Here is a 22,787-nt window from a genome sequence, read left to right as displayed (position 1 = left end):
GTGCGAGTGGCCTGGTCACCGACTCAAACCTACCATTTTGGGGATTCATCTGATTTAGAAGCTGGGAACTCAACTACACAAGATGAAATTCACTCCTTCCTCGAAGCAGGGGCAAGTAAATAGATAGCTCCCTTAAGGTTTGATTCCAGGGCTTGAACGATGTGGTGTCACACACATTCTCTTGGCCCAAGAGGTGTTAAAAAATAGTTGGACTATGTTGTATTGTTCATTAGAGGAATCAGTGGTACTTAAGGAGTGAGATGTAACTACAGGGGCAAAACAGTAAGTTGGCTCAATTGTACTTACGGGCATCTGTGAAGGGTCTCGTACTCATGATTGGTTATATCCGATGGACACAGAAATATATCTGTGGTAAGAAGAGTTCAGCTGTTGATCTTTAATGGAATGTCTGGTAGTTAATGGATGGTGGATCTCGTGGCTAAAGAGTTTAGTTAGCTATTCATGTACCATTAGAGCTTTGATCCATAGGTCCATAAGGTCCTCTTGGTAGCTTGGATAAAGTTGAGAATCAGTTTTTGGGTTAGTTTGAAATATTCAAATTGACAAGAGAGATATAATTGAACTGGTTAATTATATATGATATAATTGACTAAATGTATGAGATACATTGTTTTAGAGGAAATTAGATATAAATATGATTTATATCAAGTGGAGGAGAAATTACCATAGTAGATATGTGATATCAAACTATAGGTTAAGAATATAATATGATTATATTCATTATTTAATTGAATAGGTGGTTATAAGATAATTGGCCGAGAATTCCTCCTAAATTGTGCGAAAGTGGGAAAATTTAATTTCGTTCTTGTAACTGAAGAATAAAATTAAAATTAGTTTCATTTTGTAAGACACGTAGAAATTCGCTCACGGTGTGGAAATTCACGATCGCTTAATGTTGAGAGCCTATACGATAGCGCCCATTGCCTAAACGATCGCACACTCGCACACTAAACGATCGCACGTGATTCTAAACGATCGCTTATCTTTTCTAAACGATCTCTTAGCGTGCCGAGCTAACCTAAACGATCGCTTAGTAAAACCTACACGATTGTGTACCTTTCTCTAAACGACAAGCGCCCGACTATACGATAATCATCTACTATCTCCCACTTGCTTGTTCATTCTACACGATCGTCTTTTCCTCCTCTCTTTACCAATTCCATCAAAGTTCACTCTTTGGATTCTCACTCTGAGAATACCAAGGGCTTCGAGTGGTGGTGTCTTCCTCGGTTGCTACTTGTTTGTGCGCTGCTGTTCGTGTAGACGATCGTGGTGCTGTTAGGGACTGATTGTTGGGCGATAAAGATCGTAAAGGAGTCGCTTCTGCTGGATTGAGTTCAAGTGAATATTGTCTTCAATTGGTACGTTTACTCAATTTGTTGTATTTTAATTGTTAAAGCATGCCAATAATTAGTATTACAATGCATATCTGTTTGTTAGAATGTGTGTGTGGTAATTCGATCATAATGAAATAGGAAAGATCTGAACCCGCTCATGGATACTCTCGTTTAAGAGTTCCTTCAGCATAGTTGCTGAGTGCCCAAAGGATGTAAAAGCCCAGGCTAAGGGCAAAAAAAGGGTAGTGAAGATTTCCCCCCCAGAGTCACAAAGATGGGGAAGAAGGAAAATGATGACGTATTGCTGCAAATAAGGTTCTTCTCAGCATAATCACCGCTACCCAATTATATCACGAGCTGGGATGGGAGGACTTTTGTCAAAGCCCATCCATAGTCATTGTGAAAGTTGTGCGTGACTTTTACCATCACCGTTTGCATGCTGATAAGGATGTGGTGACGATTTTGGGTTGCTATATGTCGTTCCGTGCTCAGGACATCAATGAACTATTCAAGTTAAAAGACAATATTGATGCACTTAGCAACAGGTTGATTGAGGCATCGAGCAATGAGTACATGGTTGATGTGTTGAGAGTACTGGCCAAGCCTGGATCCAACTGGAAGATTTCCCTTACAAGCATCTAGATTTTGGCTTTCGATCGAGTACTTCTTGAAGTGAGGCTGTTGGTTTATTTGGTCAAGAAAAGGTTGACCCCACAACACATGATAAAACAATATCAAGGGATTACCTGATGGCTACCTACTGCATTTCCAGAGGCATCCATATGGATGTAAGGCGCCTAATAGCACCGTAAATCAGGGGAATATATGGCAAGCCTCGAGGCTAACTCTTCTTCCCTTGGACAATCACTAGCCTATGCCTTTGCATTGGCTTCAACGTAGAAGAAGAGCCCTTGGTAGAAGTAAATGGAGTCCTCACAAATCAGATCTTGCATTGATTATTGAAGAACTCCCATCACTACCTTAAGCTTGCCAAAGCCCCCAAGCCCCCAACCCTCCTTAGCTTAAATGCCTCTTAGCCTACACCAGCTAAACGCCAAAGGTCCAAGGCCAGAGTTGGGGAAATGGCCGGAAAGCCCTAAACGCATTGATCTTGAAGATCTATGCCACTCCCCATCGCCGCTAAAGATCCTCACACCCCAAGATCTTTTGCTTCTCCTATCCCCTTTCCCACAACTCTTAGCTTGCTTACCTCTCCCACTAATCCAAATGGCCAATCTTTTGCTAAGTTACAAAAGAACTCCCATTCACTACAGAAATCTCCCCCCGCTGACCCTAAAGAAAAATCTCCCCTGCCGCCTCTCATGGACAGATCTAATGACCCACTCGATTTGAGCGCTAGCCCATCTAATCGGCACTAAATCAAAGCTGGTGAGGATCTGGATATCTCGTCGCACCAATCCTCTCGCCGCATTGCCTCACCACATCCACCCACCTCCGCCATCAACCTTGAGGAGTTAAAGGACTTTATTTGCATAAAGCTCACTTACCATTTGTGGTCTCTGCGATAGTCCATTAACTCCCTGTAGCGAGATGTCTCTATCATGTGCCAACATCTGTCCCTCCAACCCAGAGGAACCATGAGTACTTTAATTTCTTAACTGCCTATCTTCTGGTCCCGCTATCCCTACTCATCTTCGCCACCCTCTAAGCTTTTATGATGACCCAGATCTTGCTCCTGAATGCAGGAATGGCGACCCTCCGTGCCGCAATAAATTTGGGGGTGTTGTTTCGGAAATGGATTCTCTTTATTTTTTATTTCTCTTGCTTCAATTTATGTATTTTGTAATTCAGTGCATTGCATTCTTTTAATGAAGTGAATTCTATGATAATTTGTGCTCATTATTTCACTTTTATCTGATCTTCCCTTGTTATTTTTCATATCTTATCCTTTTGAAATTCTTCTTCATTTTATGTCTTTTTTGCATTAACAAATTAGCATCTGTGATGATATCTATGTCAATTCACTAAGTCCACTCACTAAGAGTCGCTTCCCTTTCTTGGCCTTAGTAGCTTCTTCATCATTTGACAGTCTCAATTTTTATGTGCGCAAGTCTTCGCTTAAACCTCTTTTTCAAAATTTTCAAATAATTTTGTTTTCAATTTTTCAGCAATGAGGACCTTGCTACTCTAAAAAAAATTGAGGGTGGGAGAGTTCTGAGCAAATGCGTTTAGCTTACATATTGCATTACATACATTATTTTACTTCAAATAAATAAATAAAAAGATTTTTTTTAACAAATAATGAACTCCGCTATCAGCGTAAGGGAAAAACCCAACCTAATAAGAATTAAGTTGTGAAAGGAACTAGTTCGTAGTTAGATACATCACATGACATCTGTGTAGGTAAGCCAAAAGGAAGGTAGGTAACCAAGTCAGCGCAATGTAAATAGCATTTAATAAACACAACTCCAATGTCTATAAAAGCTAAATTTAGCTAAGATAAGAGTTGAGTTAAACATAGCACACAACCGTAGTTGGATGTTCGCATGACACCCGTGGGGGCAAGCCAAAAAGAAGGGAGTAACCAAGTTCAACATCATGCTATAATCTGAATAAGAAACTGCAAAGTGTCAAAACTCCTTTTCTTTTCAAAACAAACACATCGAAAAAGAAAAAGGGGGATACAAAAGTGTTTGAAATGAGAAAAAGGTTTTGAGTGAATGTTTGCCAAATTGAAATTAAGAAAATATAATTTTAAAGAAGTGATCGAGCCCAAGAAAATAGTGTGGTTTGAGAAAAGAGTGCAAGTGAGAAGCATTTTGAGAAGCTAGTCAGTGCAGCTTAGAGGTGTAGAATAAGTTTGAATTTCCTTAGTATAAGATATGCTTGAGGACAAGCATTATTCTAAATTTAGGGGTGTGATAACTTGTAGAAATATAAGTTATTGTAGCATTTTTCTTAGAATAATGAGGATAGATAAGCAAAATATGTGTTAATAGTACTAGGAGTTTAAAATATGTGTTAATAATACTAGGAGTTCATGCTTAAAAATATATTTACGCTAAAGTACGTTTAAAATCCCTATTAACCGCATATCATGAATTAATCCGCCTGAAATACTATATTTTGCGGTTGATCATAGGAACTATTCATATGTGTCGAGCTCATACCCGAAGAAGAAGCAGTTGATCGCATGCTTTGGGATCTTTGACGTAATCCCAATGGATATTCTGCCACAACTCAGAATGATGACCATGATAATAGTGCTGACATTCTCACCTACTTGGTCAGGGGTGGCGACTAATCATTGCGGGATCCCCGAAGTCATCAGGCGGTGGCTCTATAAATAGAGCCTTAACACCAATGTCAAAGAATTTGGAATTTTTGTTTGAGAATTATGTGATCTCAAGTAAGAGCACAATCAAGCATTCCTTTGAAAATCCTTCACTCCCAAAAACCACCTCTAACTACCATTGGAACTTCGTTAGAGAAAGAGCTTGAAAGGGCCTTCTCCACTCCATACCACCATTTTGTCACCAACTGCCTTGACATTTCATCTGTTTGACATAAGAGATTGCTGAGAACTGACCTATCATCATTTTCTTCTTATCTTACGATTGTGTACTTAAAAAATTCTTATCTTACGGTTGTGTTACATTGTGTAGTTAAAAAATTAATCATTTTGTGAACAACACTCCTATTTCGATCTATATATCATCATGTCTACTCCCATTATCTCTTCTATCTTTATTATCACTTTTGCATTTTTCATAAGTAATTCATTTCAACGGGGTAAGAGGGAGTCTGATGCTATGAGCTAAGTTGAGTCTTTAAGGGTCAATCTCGTTTGCTTAGTGTATGACTATTTAAATGCTTGTCTATGATCACTCATTGAGTCAAGTAGCTATAACCAACTGCCCGAGAGGGTAAGTAGTTGTAGATCTCACTAAGCAAAATAAGAAGTATTTCTAGAGATAGAAACAATCACATGCTCACGCAACATTATTCATGCGTCATAGAGATATGACAAATGTGACTGGCTACCGAGAGGTGTGCGATGAACGAATGTTGCGAGCCTGGATTACCCTTGAATCTAAACTTAGAAACTAAACATAGATTTCCCCCAAACCTTGCTTCTCCATATATTTTGTATACACGTTAAAGTTGTTGTCTATCCAAGTTTTCTTTGAATTAAACTCGAAGTGTTCATTGCCTATTTAGATAATTTTATCTCATAGTTTCTTTAATCGCTTGTTTTTTTTTACTTTACTACAATTACTTTAATCCTTGCTGCACACACGTTACTTTTCGGCCATTCGTCGTTACTTCTTATTTTATTAAATAAATAATTTGTATTTATAAATAACAAACTACGAGATCCATGAGATTTAGGACACTAAATCTAACAACGACATGCTTCGACAATCACATCCGGCAATCATCTTCAGCAACCACCTTCGACGTCTAACTCCACGTGACTACCTTTGATGACCAACTTCGACGATCACATCTGGTGAGCAACTCCATCTATCATCTCTAATGACTAGCATCTAACGACAAACTCAACTTATCATATACTTGAAAAAAAAAAACTCGGAAAACCTGGTTGTTGAAAGTATTTTGAAACACAAAATTGGAATTATTAGTTCATAGAAAAACACTATTGAGGTGGTTGTCGGATTTCGTTCACAGGAGATGGTTGTTAGAGCTGAAGGAACTCTTATCAAAGAGACTAGTGAGCGGAAGCGAGATCATTCCAAACCCCATTGTGACAGAACATACACATTTACAATAAAACAATAATGGTTATTGATAATAAGCAGAAATACATGTTATTACAGCGAAAAGTTATAAAACAATGAAGGATTGCGATGGTAAAAATATATGAAATTGCGTCCAAAAACATTAAGTTTATAACATTGCGATCGCATGTGTCCATCGTTAACTTATGTATTTTGTGTAGAAAATGCATTGGTGCAAGGCGGAATTGCGATCCAAAGAAATTAATGTCCGAGCGCATTAAGAGATTGTGACTGCAAGGCTATGCAATCGTTTGCACTTGCAAAAATCTGCTAAAAAAGGTGGCCACATAAAGCTGGCGCATCAAGGTGAAAGCGTAATAAATCATGATGGGACAGAAAGTTGATGACGGTCGACTCCAAATTAAGTTGACAAGCCGATAATGACACTGTAGCAAGTACACTCAACTTTTCGGTGACAATTATTCGGTGCATCAGACAGAGAATTAATGCCATCCTATCAGTGCAATCATAAGAGAGAAAAAGGTTTTCACCCTGAAGCTCTATAAATACCGAAGGCCACCTTCATTGAAGGAGTTCGCTCAGTTTAAAGAGTTCACCATACAGACGATAGATAGCCTTGTTCTTAGTTTCCTTATACTTAGAAGGCAGAAGTGAGAGAAGGGAGAAGACGTCAGAAGATCGTTCTTGTAAGCTCGAGAGAGTGCCAAGGAGTGCGGAAAGTAGAGAGAGGGCTGACTCTTGCCAGAGCAAGAATATCTTTTGAGCAGAGTAGATAAGAACAGTGTAAAAGCCTTGGGAAGCAAGAAATTGCTATCAGGCTCTTTATCTTTATTTCACATTGTCATTCTATACTTTGATTTCATATATAGAATGGAACTTGCATTTCTACATCTGTTCACTCTCTTTAAAATATGCATGAGTAGCTAAAACTGTCGAATGGGTTGAGACGTACTTAGTTAATATGACCTAGGATCTTCATTGCATGCGATCATCTTGTCTTATGTTGTGCCCATCACCCTTTAGAGCTACTCGAGAGAGCTTGTGTATGTGTGTGTCATTCGTCATCGCATAGACAAGAATAGAGGCTTAAATGTAGGTCCTATAGACATCACCACAAACATCGCATGCGTTCTAAAACTAGAAGCCATAGCATTTGTATTGAGAGATGATTTGCTGTTGTATGTATGTAGCATGATCGCATAACATGAACGCAATCCTAGGAAGTGTTAGCTAAATCCCTTCTCAACCCGTTCCCCCGCATACTTATCACATCTTCCGTATTATTAACTCTTTTCTCAACTCCGCCACATAAACTTTTTACTGTAAACACATACCAACCAACACATTGATTTATTCGTTACCACAAAGTAATCAAAATCTATCATCGCATAATATTTCCTTAGTCCCTGTGTTCGACCCTAGGCTTACCAGGCAACTCAGTAGAATTTATACTTGTATCTTGCTGAGAAAACTTGCATGCACAACGCATTTTCCACCATCGCATTCTTTACCATTATTTCATCGCATAACAACACGCATCAAGTTTTTGGTGCCATTGCTGGGGACTTCGGCAATACATTGTGCTAACTGTAATTTTTTTAATTTTTTGCAGTTTTCAATCTCTGGCGAATTACTAATGGTGTGAAATTAGCCTTCAAAGACTTGATGACTAAAATTATGGTGATCGCAATATGTGATGCATGTCTTAAGTTAAGCGTTTATTATCATGCGTCGGTGGTCATGCATTGGAATGAAAATATGCGTTACTCTTATATGCGATGACCATGCGTTCCTGTCACAAGTTTTCTTGCGCTCATGCCAAGTATAACGCGAACGCAAGTTTCTCAGGTGATCCGAGGTCGAACTCAGGGACTTGTAACTAAAGGTATGCGGTGATGTGTTTGCGGCTAATAAATACTCCTACTTCTAACTAATAGACAAAGCAGTGAGAATATGTCTGAGAGGTAGAGAGAAAACAATTGTTGACGCGTAGTAAATGCATGGAAAAATAGATAAAATCTGAGGATGTCTTCATTGCAACCTTAAGTTTGACCGCAAGGGCAACCCCAACTAGTGCAAACTATGTGATCATGCTACACATACGTGCCTAATTCTAGGACGTATACGATGTATATGCGATAGTGCCAAGAAGCCTATTTCTAAACCTCCATAACCCACTCACGTGCTCTCGCCGCATACGACCATATCCTACTTCTGGATGCATGCAATATCCCATCTATAGGTTGCATACGCTGTGTAATAGCAAACAGAGAATATCTCTAAGTTCCCCATTCTTGCTTATGCGTTCCAATCCGCTCTCTCGAGTCTTAGATTTGGTTTTTAGACTATTCTTCCAAGTATGCCTAAATGATGAATGATGCGCTCATAAGACAAGTTAATCGTATAAACCTGGCTGACGTAAGATTATTCCTATCTCTAGTGAATACTTGCTTACATTACTTAATGCGACCAACCACTTACCCTCCTGGGCAGTTAGTTGTTGCTGACTTTACTCATAGACAAGCGTTGCGTCCGCCTATAGACAGACGTTGCTATAGCTTCACACTAAGCAAATAAGGTTTTCTCATAACACTCATGCAACGCACACGTCCCGGTAGTTTGCTACATGCTTCATATTCCTATGCCGCATTTGTCTGGATCACAAGGCCAAAACTTGGATGATATGAAATTCTGCTCACCGGCTTCTATTTATAGAGGTTGATCGCCGACAACATTAATGGACCTACTTTGATTTTGACATTCGCGGTGCGATGGTCCTTTTCTGAATCTCTGCTGCTAATCGCGTGGTAGGTGAAATGTCAACATCATCTTTTGATTCTCCCGAGATATGCGTTAATGTTTCCATTCCACCAACTTTGTGTTCCTCTCGCTATTATGGTTATCATCATGTAGCCGCAATCTTGCGATGACCGCATTCTCTTGATGACCGCAAATTCTATGCGATGACCGCAATCGCTTGACGATCGCAACTCCTATGCGATGGACGTATGCGTTCGCCTTTGCGATGGAGAAATTCTCCGCATGCGGTCGTCTTTGCAATAGCCCGGCTTCCACGTATGCGTCCGCTTCCTGCGTTAGCTACAAAGATAGATAATTGAACGCATTAAGATCTGTCTCTTATACACATCTAGATGTGTATAAGAGACAGGCCTAAGATGATGCGCATTTTTGCCCGTCATCAATTACGACCCGAAGATTGAAAGAACGTTCCGACGAAGATTGAGAGACAACCGCCAACAACAACAAGACGGAACTCCAAGAATGGCGGAACAACCGGAACAGAGGGCCACAAACGCGAATAATATAATGGCCAATCCATCCTCCTGGCGAATGACCGCAATAGACCCATTCAGGACTATGCGTTGCCCAACCTATATGATTTCTCCCTAGGAATCATGAGGCCAGCTCTGGATGGATCAAGGTTTGAAATGAAACCGATTATGTTGTAGATGATTCAAACGGCCGGACAGTTTGGTGGAAGGCGTGGTGAGGATCTGTACGCCCATCTCCGGAGTTTTATTGAAATCTGCAACACTTTTGTGTTCCCAAATATCTCTGCTGAGGAGGTTCGACTAACGTTGTTCCCATTTTCCTTATACGATCAAGCAAGAAAATGGGCTTATTCTCTCGAACCAGGGGAAATAACATCGTGGGAACAAGTAGTGGAAAAGTTCATGAAGAAATACATCCCTCCAACAGAGAACGCAAGAAGGAGGTTAATTACGAATTTTGAACAGGAAATTGACGAATCGCTCAGTGATGCCTGGGCGAGGTTTATAAGGTTGGTAAGAGATTGCCCACATAACGACTTACCAGATTGCTTCCACGGACTGAACCCTACATTACAGACGGCTGCCAATGCGAGAGCAGCTGGTGGTCTGCTCAATAAGACATATGACGAGGCGAAAAATATACTTGATCGCAATTCAAAAAACCACAAGGACTGGAGAGAAAGCGATCAATGATTAAGAATCAAAGACAGTGACGTGAACAATGGGGCCATCGCATCTCTACAGACCCAAATGGACATGATGATGAACCTAATACAAGGCATCGCAATCAATAGCACGGGAATGCAAAAAGGGCAGTTCAACTCAATGTGAAGAAGCACATCCGATGGAAGAATGCCCAAGGAATCTGTTGTCATTATGCTTCATAAAGAATAACCCTTTCTCTGATACGTACAATCCCGGGTGGAGAAATCACCCTAACTTTTGTATCCCCCTTTTTCTTTTTCGATGTGTTTGTTTTCAACCAGTGGCACAAAAGGAAGTGCCACCAGGATTTTTCCCGCGAACAAACGGTCAAACGCATAACCAAGCCAGCAGTTCGCAGGCACCACAATCTTTATCCTTAGAGATCTTGCTGAAGAAGTATATTGAGAAGAATGAATCAGCGCTTCAGAATCAAGCAACGTCCATCCGAAATCTTGAAATTCAGATAGGACAGATTATGGGCGAACTAAAAAATAGACCGCTAGAAGCGTTGCCGAGCTCAACTGAGCTCCCTTACAGCTCTGAAGATATAGGAAAGGAACAATGCCTAGTAGTCTCCTTTCTAAATGAACAAATGACAGCAGAAGATGGGGAAGAGCCCACCAGGACCAACCTAAATGCAGTGACAACTGAGGACCCGTTGACATATGATTCAGAAGAGCCTGAGAAGATGAAACCAGAAGTTGCGTCCATCTTCAAGCCTTTAGAACACGAGATAGAAGAAGTACAACTACCACCATTCCCACAAAGATTGAAAACAAAATAGAATGATGAAGAAAAGATCGCTACAGTGGCAGTAACACAAAATACTATGATCCTACCAAAAATGTGCGACCCAAGAAGCTTCACGATACCTTGCTCAGTTGGAGGGGTCTACTTCGGTCAAGCACTATGCGATCTTGGGGCGAGTATAAACTTAATGCTGCTATCAATCTTCAAACGATTGAATATGGGCAAACTAACGCCCATGATGGAGACTCTCCTGCTTGCGGACAGATCTCGAATATATCCCGAGGGAGATTTGAAAGATGCTACAGTCTCAATTGACAAATTCATATTACCGGCAGACTTCATCATTCTGGACTATAAAGCGGACGAAGATGCGCCCATCATATTGGGACGACCATTCCTCTCGATCGGTCGCGCTCAAATTGATCTGCACAAGGGGGAGATTGTAATGAACGTCAATGGGGAAAAGCTCCAGATTAAGGCAGTCAAGATCCTAAAAGACGAGAAAAGAAGAGAAAGTTGCCTTGGATGTAAGAAGCCTAGATTGAAATAAGCAGTCCTTACGTTACTATGAAACTCAAACTCATCAGGGACGCAATTCTTTTGGAATATCCTTTTTCCTATCAATGATTCATGAACTTTCGTTACCTTTCTTTTAACTGTTATCGTATAGTTGTCTTTGCATCTTTAAAAAAAATAATAAAATAAAATAAAATATGCAATCGTGGTAAACGATTTTGCTAACTCTGTTTTTTTATTTGACCCTCTCAATGTTTTCTTTGCAACGATCATGGTGAACGATTGCAGAGAAGCTACACGAAAGACGCAACTACTTTATTCCGTCATCACAATCGAAGAGAGCAGTTCGCCGCAAAGAAGGATGCGTTCTCAAATAATGCGGGCGACGGAGCAAATTTGGGGGTTGTATCTTTCCTTGACTTTGTTTATTCCAAATTTTGCTCTATCGCATATCTTTTTATCTTTGATAATTTTATCATCGCATCCTTTTTAGTCGGTGCAATCATTTAACATTGATTAATTTAATAAGTCACTGCATTGTTTCTCTTTGCCAATTATGATTTCAATGATGAAACGCATGCCTCTATTTTTTCGTATATACTAGAGTCAACTTAATTTTAGGACAGTCAACTCATGAAATATTTCTAGAAGTAAGTGGTCTGCCAGCTTTCTTTCAAACTGACTTTTTACAAAACTTCCTAAGAGCATTGCATGACTTCTTTCAATATTTTAGTAATGAGGACATTGCTGCATTTAAATTTGGGGGTGCGACATTCATTTTCAACCTTGCTACTTTTAGGAATTTCAAAAAAAAATATCATAACGTTGCGATCAGGTCCTTCTCGTAGTTGGATGTCCGCATGATACACGTGGGGGCAAGCCAAAACGAAGGTAGGAATCGTGATCAACGCATAAATAAATGATCGCAACTCCGCTGCCAAATGGGCATGAGTTTAGACTGAGAAAGAGCGCCTTGCTCGTAGTTGGATGTCCGCATGACATACGTGGGGACAAGCCAAAACGAAGGCTAGGAACTCGGATCAGCGCAAGATCATAGAAAAAAATATATATATGTCTAAAATACGCAAGGATAAAAATCATTTGAAAAAACCCAGTTGAGAAAAAAAAGTTTTTTATATATGAAATAAATCATGCGATGTCCTGGAAACAAGTAAAGTATTTTTGAAGGTTAAACTTGCAGTCCTTAAATGTTAGAAATATTTTGAGAATAGACCTGGATAAGAATTAAAGAGATTTTGGTGCATAGGATTTGAATAAGGCAACTTTGAGAAATCTAGGGAAGAAGAAGGCAGTTTTCTAAAGAAAATCTTTAGTTTATGCTTGAGGACAAGCATTGTTTTAAATTTGGGGGTGTGATAACGGGCAGAAATGCACGTTATTACAGCGCAAAGTTATAAAACAATGAAGGATTGCGAACTTTCACTTCTGGAGAAAATGGATGATAAAATATGGAAAGAGACAGAGAGATGATAATGATGACGATGATAACATTTAATTATAAAATTAAGCGTTTGATACATGCTTGTGAATGAGAGATTAAAGAAGATGAACACAGAAGATGAATTAAAGAATAGAAATAAATACGAAAAGAGTGTCAACGTCTTGACACAGATCCCGATCGGAGACTTGTGCTTGCCGGCTTGTGGATGTGGTGGAGAGGAAAGCTTCCCTCTCAGGCTTGCTTTCCCGGTAGAATTGATCTTTTGCACAGAGCTTTAGCTTCGGGAATTGGAAGAATTCTTTGTTCGGAGACTCACCTCTCGGCCTTGTCTCATCGTTCTCCCAGATTTACTTTGTAGGTCGCTTCAGACCAGCCTCTTTCTCCTTTCAGAATATCTCTCTATGTATATATCCCCAGTATCTATATATGTATATGTATCAACAAATTTGAGGAAGCTATTTATAGGCAAAACCTTAGCTCTTTGAATTTGTGGTCCCCACTGTCTAATTTTGGTAGTTCCTGCAATGGCGGAATGGAAAATTCCTTTCTGTTTCATGATCAATCCATCAGAATTGCACAACTAAAAGCTGTACACTTGTCAGAATCGCTCGCAAATGTGTTGCTCTTCACATCTTCGATCTATCGTCGCATGCGGTGTTGTTTTTTATTACCACATGCGGTTGAAATGCATTGATCGCTAAAGCTCTTGATTGATTGTCGCATGCGCTGTCATTGCGTTGATCATATCTCCGTTCTTGATTGATGGGCGCATGCGATGTAGATGCATTGTACATTTCGTCTTTAAGCCATTAACGCAATGCGGTGACCTCTTTCCTGCAAAAACAGAGACTGAAACATTCTATTTTGCCATCGCAATGGTGTTAGGGGTGTTTTAACGACAATTCATAATTTTCGTATTTCTTAGCCAATTTTTATACTATTGACGCAATTTTCTCTCTTTTTTGCCGCAATATCTAAATAAAAAAGCATAAATAACTTGTATTTCTAACAAGTTATCAAAAACACATACCAACCAACGCATTGATTTATTCGTTACCGCAAAATAATCAAATTACCATCTCATACTTTTCCTTAGTCCCTGTGTTTCACACCTAGGCTTACTAGGCAACTCTGTAGGATTTTTACTTGGATCTTGCTGAGAAAACTTGCATGCACAACACTTTTCCACCATCGCATTCTCTTACCATTAATTCATTGCATAACAACACGCATCAGTTATGCATAAAGTCTAAATTACAGTATGCTTCAAAAGGAAAATACTAAGGATCAAGAAAACTTACCCTTGAAGAATTTTTCTTCTCGTTCCCTCGATCTAACAGCAAGATCGTTCACCAGCATGAATGTCACGCCTAGCAATCTCCTCGAACAAGAATAAATAACACTTATCCCTCAAACAGTAAGTAGACACCACCAGAAGGCTACGTTGGTATTCTCGGTGTGAGAATTCAGGAGTTGTGGGCTCTGTATGGATTTGGTAGAGGGTAGGAGGAATTGACAAATCATATAGACAATCGAGTAAGTGGGAGATGACTAGAGTCTATCGTATAGACTGAGTACTTGATCGTTTAGAAAACAAGTGCCTATAGTATCGTTAAACGATTGCCTATGCTCTCAAGCTCGTATAGCTAATTCTTTTGTGTATCCGATTATTAATCGCTTTTAAATAAAAACGATTTTCATTTTATCCATCAGTTACCATAACTGATCACAACTTCCCACTAAGTTGGTTATTGGGAGAAAAAACCGAAACTAATTATCCCATAACTGATTTAATTACAAATAAATAATATATTCATAACCTATAATTTTAATATCACATCTCATGCAACATATAAATCATAGTTATTTTTCTCCTTTATAGCATTTAATAATAATTCTTCCAATTAATGTATCTAATACATTAGGTCAATTATATCTCATATAATTGATGCAACTTAATTATATCATATATAATCAAATTTTCTCTAGTTAATTTGAACACTTCAAACTAACCCAAAACTGGTTCTCAACATGAATCTATTGAGCTACCAAGGGGCCTTATGGACCTGTAGCTTGAAGCTGCAACGGTACGTGAATAACTGACTAAACTCTTTAATCACAATATCCATCATCCGTTAACTGTCGGACATTCCACTAAAGACCAACAGCTGCACTCCTCGCGTTACAGATATATTTCTGTGTCTATTGGATATAACCAATCATCAGTACGATGACCCTTCACAAATCGCTCGTAAGTACGGTCGGGCCAATTTATCGTTTTGCCTCTGTAATTACATCTAACTCTTTAAGTACCACCGATTCCTCTGATGAACAATACATCATAGTCCTACTATGAGTAAATCCTTCTCTGGCCAAGAGAAAGTGTGGCGCCACATTGTTCAAGTCCCAGAATCAGCCTTTAAGGAAGCAATTTATCTACTTGCCCCTAAATCGGGGAAGGAGTGAATTTCGTCTTGTGTAGCTGAGTTCCCAACTCCCTAATTAGACAAATCCCCAAAATGATAGGTTTTATTCGGCGATCTGGCCACTCGTACCCATACAAATCAAAGGACCATTCTCATAGGCAGGAGTTCCCAACTCACTCAAGATTAAGGTCATGTTACCTATGGTCATCCTAGTGAAATGAAAGTCTCTGTCATGAGCAGCGTTATATAATGAAACTAAACATTTCGTGGTCCGGTCTTATATAAACTCTTTTGTATAGAGCATCCCTGTTCATATGTCTAATACATGAATGGTCAGTATCAGATCATTTGTAGCACTTTACAACATTTGTAATATCTACAAAGTGGGCCACACTCGTAACATCATTAGGATAAGGTTTCCCTCCCTTATCACATAAAGCAGGATCCACTTGTATGTCATCACATACATGCTTAAGTTACAATGATGACAAAAAATCTTAGTCTATTGGTTTGTGGTTAATGCAACTAAAATATCTCATATTTCAAAGATTATAATGAGTAAAATATCTCATATTATTACATCACAATATGTTTGTATATACAGGTGTTTACAAACTATTAGACCCTACAAAATTTAGGGCATCAACCCCAACAGGAGCATGTCATGGGAGTGAGATGTAAGGTTAGCAATAAGGTAGGGCGGGACCGAGGATGCACTCCCCATCCCCGTCCCCGTGGGGATTTATAATCCCCGTCCCTGTCCCTGTGGAGTATAATCCCCGTCCCTGCCCCATTCCCCATTTTGGGGAGTCGGGGAATCCCTGTTTGAGGATCAGGTCCCCGCAGAGAAAAATTTCTCATTTATATTTATATTTTTAATTAATTATTTATTTAAAATCAATTAAATTTTATAATTTATATTCAAATTTTAAATACTTAATATAACAAAATAGTATTATTATTATTTATTTATTTAAATTAATAATTAAAAAACATTTAGATTTCATAAAAAGTTTAATAATTATATTATGAAATAAATTAAAAACAAAATTAAAACAAAAAGTTAAAAGAATAAAACAGTAGCTTAGCTACTGTTATATATATTATATATTATATAATATATATATATATATATATTATTAAAAATTATTTTAAAAAATTGGGGCGGGGTCGGGGACGGGGATAGGGCGGGGATACCGTCCCCAGTCGGGGACCCGTTTTTTATCCCCGGTTTGACCCCCCATCCCCGGTCAAACTGAGGATTCCCTGCCCCGATCGGGGAAGGGACTCGCGGAGACCCGACCCACGAGGATTTTGCCAAACCCTAGTGAGGCGGTGATAGTCGGCGATAGTGGTTGTTGCCAGAGTTGGTTACAGAGACGCTTGTCGATGGTAGCCGATAGGTGGAATCACTAAAAACATTGAAGGAAGGGAAAGAGAAAGAAGGGAAGATGAATTACTCGATAAATGTGCAATCTTTAATAGTGACCACTCTGGAAATTGGTGGAGTTGAGTTATTTAACATCGGTTTATGAAGTTGGTGGACCAAAAACTAAGTTGAGTTTAATCAAACTAAACTAAACTAAACTCAATTTAATGCCCCAAAACACTTCTAAAATTTGTAATTAATTAAATAAAGCTTTTTTTAGTACATAAATAAAACTATTTTGATTTAATCTTAAATGAACAATTAATGGAAATTTATTTTTGCAATATGCCAAAATTTTGGGGAACTTTGTACGGATGACCCATTTTTTGGGCTCAAAATGTCAAATGACCCCTTTTTTTAAAAAAAAAATAATGTCAATTGACCCTCTAATGACATCATCACCATACCAAATTACGTAAATTGCCCTCACCGCTTTGTCTTCTTACCCTTTCACTGAAAACCAACCAAAACTAAAAACTCTTCAAAGGTAACGATGTCATATCACTCATGAGTTCTAGACGGTCTCGTTGCGTTTGAAATCCATCATTTGAGCATGTAAAATCTTCCATTACCACTGAAAAATTGAATCTAATTGGTAAGAGATTTCATCTATGCTGATTATGTCTTAAACTGATTGGTAATAGAGAAAGGGTGGGTCGTTCTGGGGTTTAGAAATACTGTGAACCTATGATTTCTTTTTTTTGTTTTTTTGGTTTTCGATGTGTTACGAGGTTGAAGACGAATAAAAAGAGAGAATGTGAGTGAGATAAGTGAGAGTGAAATCAGCGAGAGCGATACTAGAAAGAGCGACACTGGAAAGGGTAGGTCGTTCTGGGGTTTAGAAATACTGTGAATATATAGTTTTTTTGGTTTTCGATGTATTCTGAGGTTGAAAATGAGTAAAAAGAGAGAATGTGAGCAAGATAAGTGAGAATGAAATCGGCGAGAATGATACTAGAGAGAGCGATACCAGAGAAAACGATGCCACAGAGAGCGATACAAGAAAGAGCGACACCAGATAGCGATACCAGAGAGAGAGATACCAGAGAGAGCGACACCAGAGAGAAACACCAGAGAACGATACAAGAGAGAGTGACACCAGAGAGCGATAACAGAGAGAGCAACACTAGAGAGAGCGATACCAAAGAAAGCAACACCAGAGCGAGTGACACTAACGAGACAATGTCTAGCGATAATGGTTCTAGCGAGACTTAAATAGAATGTTTTGTTTACAATTTTTTTTCCTGAAGGAATTACTAATTGAATCTTTATTTCATGCAAAACTGATTTAAGATGTCAACATATTTCAGAATACCTATAGTCGATCGATTTCCTGATCAAGTAACAAGCTTGGCCCACATTGCTAATGCGAACAAGACTGTGAAGGAGAATCTTACCCCATGACAATTAGAGATGTTCAAGAGAATAGTTTTTGGGTGATTTGTAGATATGGATATGGTGTCAACAACCCTATTATCCACCATATGTCGTTGAGAGAAGTGAAAAGCACAAGAGCTGACTCAATGAGAGTCATTGTCGACGAAAAAGTCATCATGTTTTCGAAGGATGCTTTTTTGTTGATGATTGGTTTGTGGCGATCCCCTACGTGAGTTGATCAAAATTAGAAGTCCTCACATAAACTTGCAATCAAGTATTTTGGTAATGGAGTGATGAATGACACTTTACATATCATTCTACTAGAAGAAAGATACAAGAAGTTGGAGTTCAAAGATGATGAGGATGCTGTATAGATCACCTTAGTATACTACACGGAGGTTGCAATGATGGGAAAGAACAACCAGAAAAGTGCAATGGAACTTAAACGATTTAAGGACATCTAGAGCATAGAGTATCACAACAATCTAAACTGGGGTAGCATTATTTAGGAGATGACTCGATGCTCTAAAGATTGCGTTGAATGATAAGATTAGTTTATACAAGATAAAGGTGAAAGGAAATAAAAATTATGTCGTGAAGTACTCTTTGCGTGGATTTTCTCAAGTGTTTCAGGTAAATTTGCTTAACATAATAATTGTGTTATTTGATTTAACATTACTATTATTCTTAATATATGTTAAATCTTATTTGGATATGGATATATGAGATTCTAGCAACTTCGATAGTTGGAAACATTGCTGAGCGAAGGAGCAAGGTGGCTTTGCCTCGTATACTATGATGGTCATGCTCCCACTCAGTGTCCTTCAAAGTACTCGAGAGAGATATATTTGAGTCTAACAATGTAAGTGTACTCTATGCATAATATGTTTATTTGGTTGTTAAAGTGACACTAACCATTTTACTAGGATGTTAATGTAGACTAAGGTTAAAGAGGGTCTTGTCATGATCGGTGCTGATAGGGAGTTTTGGGATACCCCAATGGACAGACACCTATATTCGATCTAGGTGCCAATGATGATAGTGCTGAAAACAACAGTAGGTCCAGTAGTGGAGGTAGTTCTGAAAGCAACAATGATGATCATCGTGGAGGTAACAATGATGAACACGAGCATGCCGAGCATGATGATACTGAATGTGGAAGGGTGGAAGGAGAAAGATACACACCTAGTGATTATATGTTCCATGATGTGGTGGGGGATGTACACGATGAGGATGAGTTGAACCCACCTGATGTCCATCTTGCGGATTCCTGAAAAGCATAAAAAAAGTGCTTTTATTACCTTCAAATTTAGAGCTACTATTGCTAGTTTTAGTTTGATTTGATGTGGTTTATTAAGTTATTTCAGGAAATCAAGCATCATGAGCAGTTTGTGTGTAAATGATAAAAAACCCAGCATAAAACTCCAATTTTAAGCAATTACAGATTGACTATAGAATTAGTAAGAAATCAAGGACCCGAGATAAAGAAAAGAGGAAAATTTGGAAATCAATTCGGAAGAGCCAGCATTGGCCGAGTGTTACAACACTGCTCCTTGACGTTGTAGACCCGAGACCAATTGGAAATAGGACAACATCACAATGCTGCTTGTAGCGTTGCAACGTTATGAACTATATGTGCGGTTGGCATGATGCCAGCGTTGCAATGCTGCGAGCGTATTATAGATAGAACGTTGCGCCACCAGGTCAAGGGGGAGAAAGAGGCAGAGCTGATTTTGAGCGATTTTAGTCCATATAAGAGTTGAATTAGAGCAGTTTTTATTGTTTTTGGTGGAAGACTAGAGATTTCAATTAAGAGTTGATCCAAGATCGTCTCTGGGTTGATCGTGGCGGGAAGATTGATTGTGATTGTACTGTTTTGTTGAAGAACAACACGAGATTCATGGCGAGAGTCAAAAAGATCGTGGTTGGGATTCAGACTTATTCAGGGGAGATCGTTTTTCTACGTTTAATTTACTTTTTGCTTTAATGATTGATTATTTGTGGAATATTGTTATCAAAATCATGTGTGGCTAAACTCTATTATTCTAGGGTGTTTGTGGATTCTAGGGAATGTTACTTTGAATATTGAAATTACAGTCGATTGATTTTGCATGGATTTCTAAATTATTTGTGTTTAGTGCTTTTGATTAACTGATCATTAATTGAATGGGCCTAAGTTAATTAGATGTCTTGAGAGAGCTTAATTCGTTGGACCCAATATTTAGATTGTTATTCAAAATTGCATGAGAATGAATTTAGAATAATAAGGGGTGCAATTGAAGGATCTTAATGTTGTAACTATTCATGAGATAGAAGAGATTCGGGTCGATGAGTAGTTATTAGGAGGGTTTGAGCTTGAGAGAAGATTTCCTGATTTTAGAACTTCTAGCCTCAATCTATCGATTTCAAACAATTGCATGTCATATTCACTATATTCCCGAAATGAAACAACACTCTGGAATCGTTTTGCTCTGAATTTGTTCTTGTGTGTGATTGAGTGTTCGTTAGTCATAGTTATAGATAAAATTCATCTTTTGGGTTGCCTAAATAAAATTGATAAAGAATTGTGATAGCTAAGTTTAGGAAAATTTTGCTCACCCCAGTCCCTGAGGACAATACCTTATTTGTGATTTATTACTTCGATGGCGTACGCTTGCGCATCGCATCAAGTTTTTGGCGCCGTTGCCGAGGACTGGCAAGAAAATTTTTTCCCAAACTTAATATTACTAAGACTAAGTTAATCTTAATTGGAAGTTTTCGTTTCTTTTTGTTTTTTGTTTCTTTTTTGTAGTGGTTTAAGAATCCTTATATGCGAAGAAGTCAATGGGCTGAACTTGTTCCGTGTGATCCTGAACTTGAATGGACCTTGAGAAAGGCAAGAAGGAACAAGAGAGTTGATTTCGACGCCATGGGAGATCTAGGGGGAGCTATGAGAACCATCAGAGACTATTTTTAACCACTTGTTCCCACAACCCAGACAGGCATTGTTGAGGCCCCAATCAATGCCAATAATTTTGAGCTAAAACCTGGTCTAATTCAGATGGCACGGGACCTCGCATTCAGAGGAACTCCACATGAAGATCCACATAAGCATATCCACTCTTTCCTGGAAATTAGCGAGACAGTAAAAATAAATGGAGTCTCTTCTAATGCCATTAGACTGAGATTTTTTCCTTTTTCTGTGTAGGACAAGGCGAAAAGACTGGCTAGAGTCACTTGCAACTGGAAGCATAACCACATGAGATGAGTTGGCCCAAGTTTTTCTGAATAATTTTTTCCCTCCTGCAAAGACGAGCAGATTGAGAACATAAATTGGCACATTCAGATAGAGAGAGGACGAACAGTTATTCGAATCATGGGAACGCTATAAGGAATTGTTGCAGAAGTGTCCCCAACATGGGTATCCTGACTGGTTACAAATCCAGTTGTTCTACAATGGGTTGACCAGTACAATAAAATCCATCTTGGATGCTGCTGCAGGCGGCTCAATCTTTGCAAAAAACTATTGATGCTACTAGGGCATTATTGGAAAATATGGCTGCCATGAGTTATAATTGGCTCTCATAATGGTCTCTATCTAGAGCGGCTGGTGTCTATGAACTTGATGAGGTAAACGCTTTAAGGGCACAAATGGCAACTTTAACTAACGGCATTAATCTCTTGTTTACAGGTACCCAACCGTCGATTGCATCGATGGCGGCTTGTAATGCACTCACTTCATGGGAGGTACCTAACTCTGAGTAGGAAAATTATATGCGCTAAGCTAATCACTTTCAAGGAGCCTATCAAAATACCTATCAGATAAACCTACCCACTCATTATCACCCAGGTTTGTGAAATCACACAATTTTTTCTTACGCTAACAATAAGAATGTTTTGCAGGCACCTCTAGGTTTTTCTGAAAAGAAACCATTTGTGGAGGCTTTCCTTGGGGATTTCATAAAAGAATCCAGGAGTAGAACCAACTTCCTGGAGAGCACGGTAACGAGTCATGGGAAGGCTATCCAAAACCTTGAGGTTCAGGTTAGCCAGTTAGTTGCTACATTGAATATGATGAACAAAGGAGATTTCCCTAGTTATACAGAGAAAAACCCAACGGAAGAGTGAAATCAATAACGTTGAGAAGTGGGAAAAATGTTGTGCATCCTCTGACAGACCAGATAGAGGAACAGGTAGTATTGAGTCCACCAGCTGATAAGGCAATTCAAGGGAAAACGAGTGATGTTTCTGTAGCATCCAATTCAGGGAGTAATTCTGGACCTTCCCCTGCTGTATTGAATAAAATTCCTTATCCCCAACATTTTTCAGAAAAAGAAAGTAAATGTCAGTTTGTTAAGTTTTTGGATATCTTTAAGAAACTTCACATTAACATTCCCTTTGCAAATGCGTTGGAACAAATGTCAAACTATGTGAAGTTCATGAAGGAGATATTGTCTTCAACGAAAAAATTGGAAAAGTATGAGACGATGAGCTTGAACGAGGAATGTAGTGCTATATTATAGAAGAAGCTACCGCAAAAATTTAAAGATCCTAGGAGTTTCACGATTCCTTGCACTATAAGGAATCTAATGGTAAATAAAGCCTTATGTGACTTAGGAGCCTCAATTAATCTGATGCATTTATCTTTGTACAGGAAACTAGACATAGGAGAGGTATAGCTGATGACGATCTCATTGTAGTTGGTAGATCGTTCCCTCACTTACCCTCGTGGTGTAGTAAAGGATGTTCTGGTTAAGGTCGATGATTT

This window comes from Benincasa hispida, chromosome 3, assembly GCF_009727055.1.
Source record: "Benincasa hispida cultivar B227 chromosome 3, ASM972705v1, whole genome shotgun sequence".
NCBI classification, from domain to species: domain Eukaryota; kingdom Viridiplantae; phylum Streptophyta; class Magnoliopsida; order Cucurbitales; family Cucurbitaceae; genus Benincasa; species Benincasa hispida.
The sequence above is the reverse complement of the archived record's forward strand: the minus strand, read 5'-3'. Positions refer to the sequence as shown.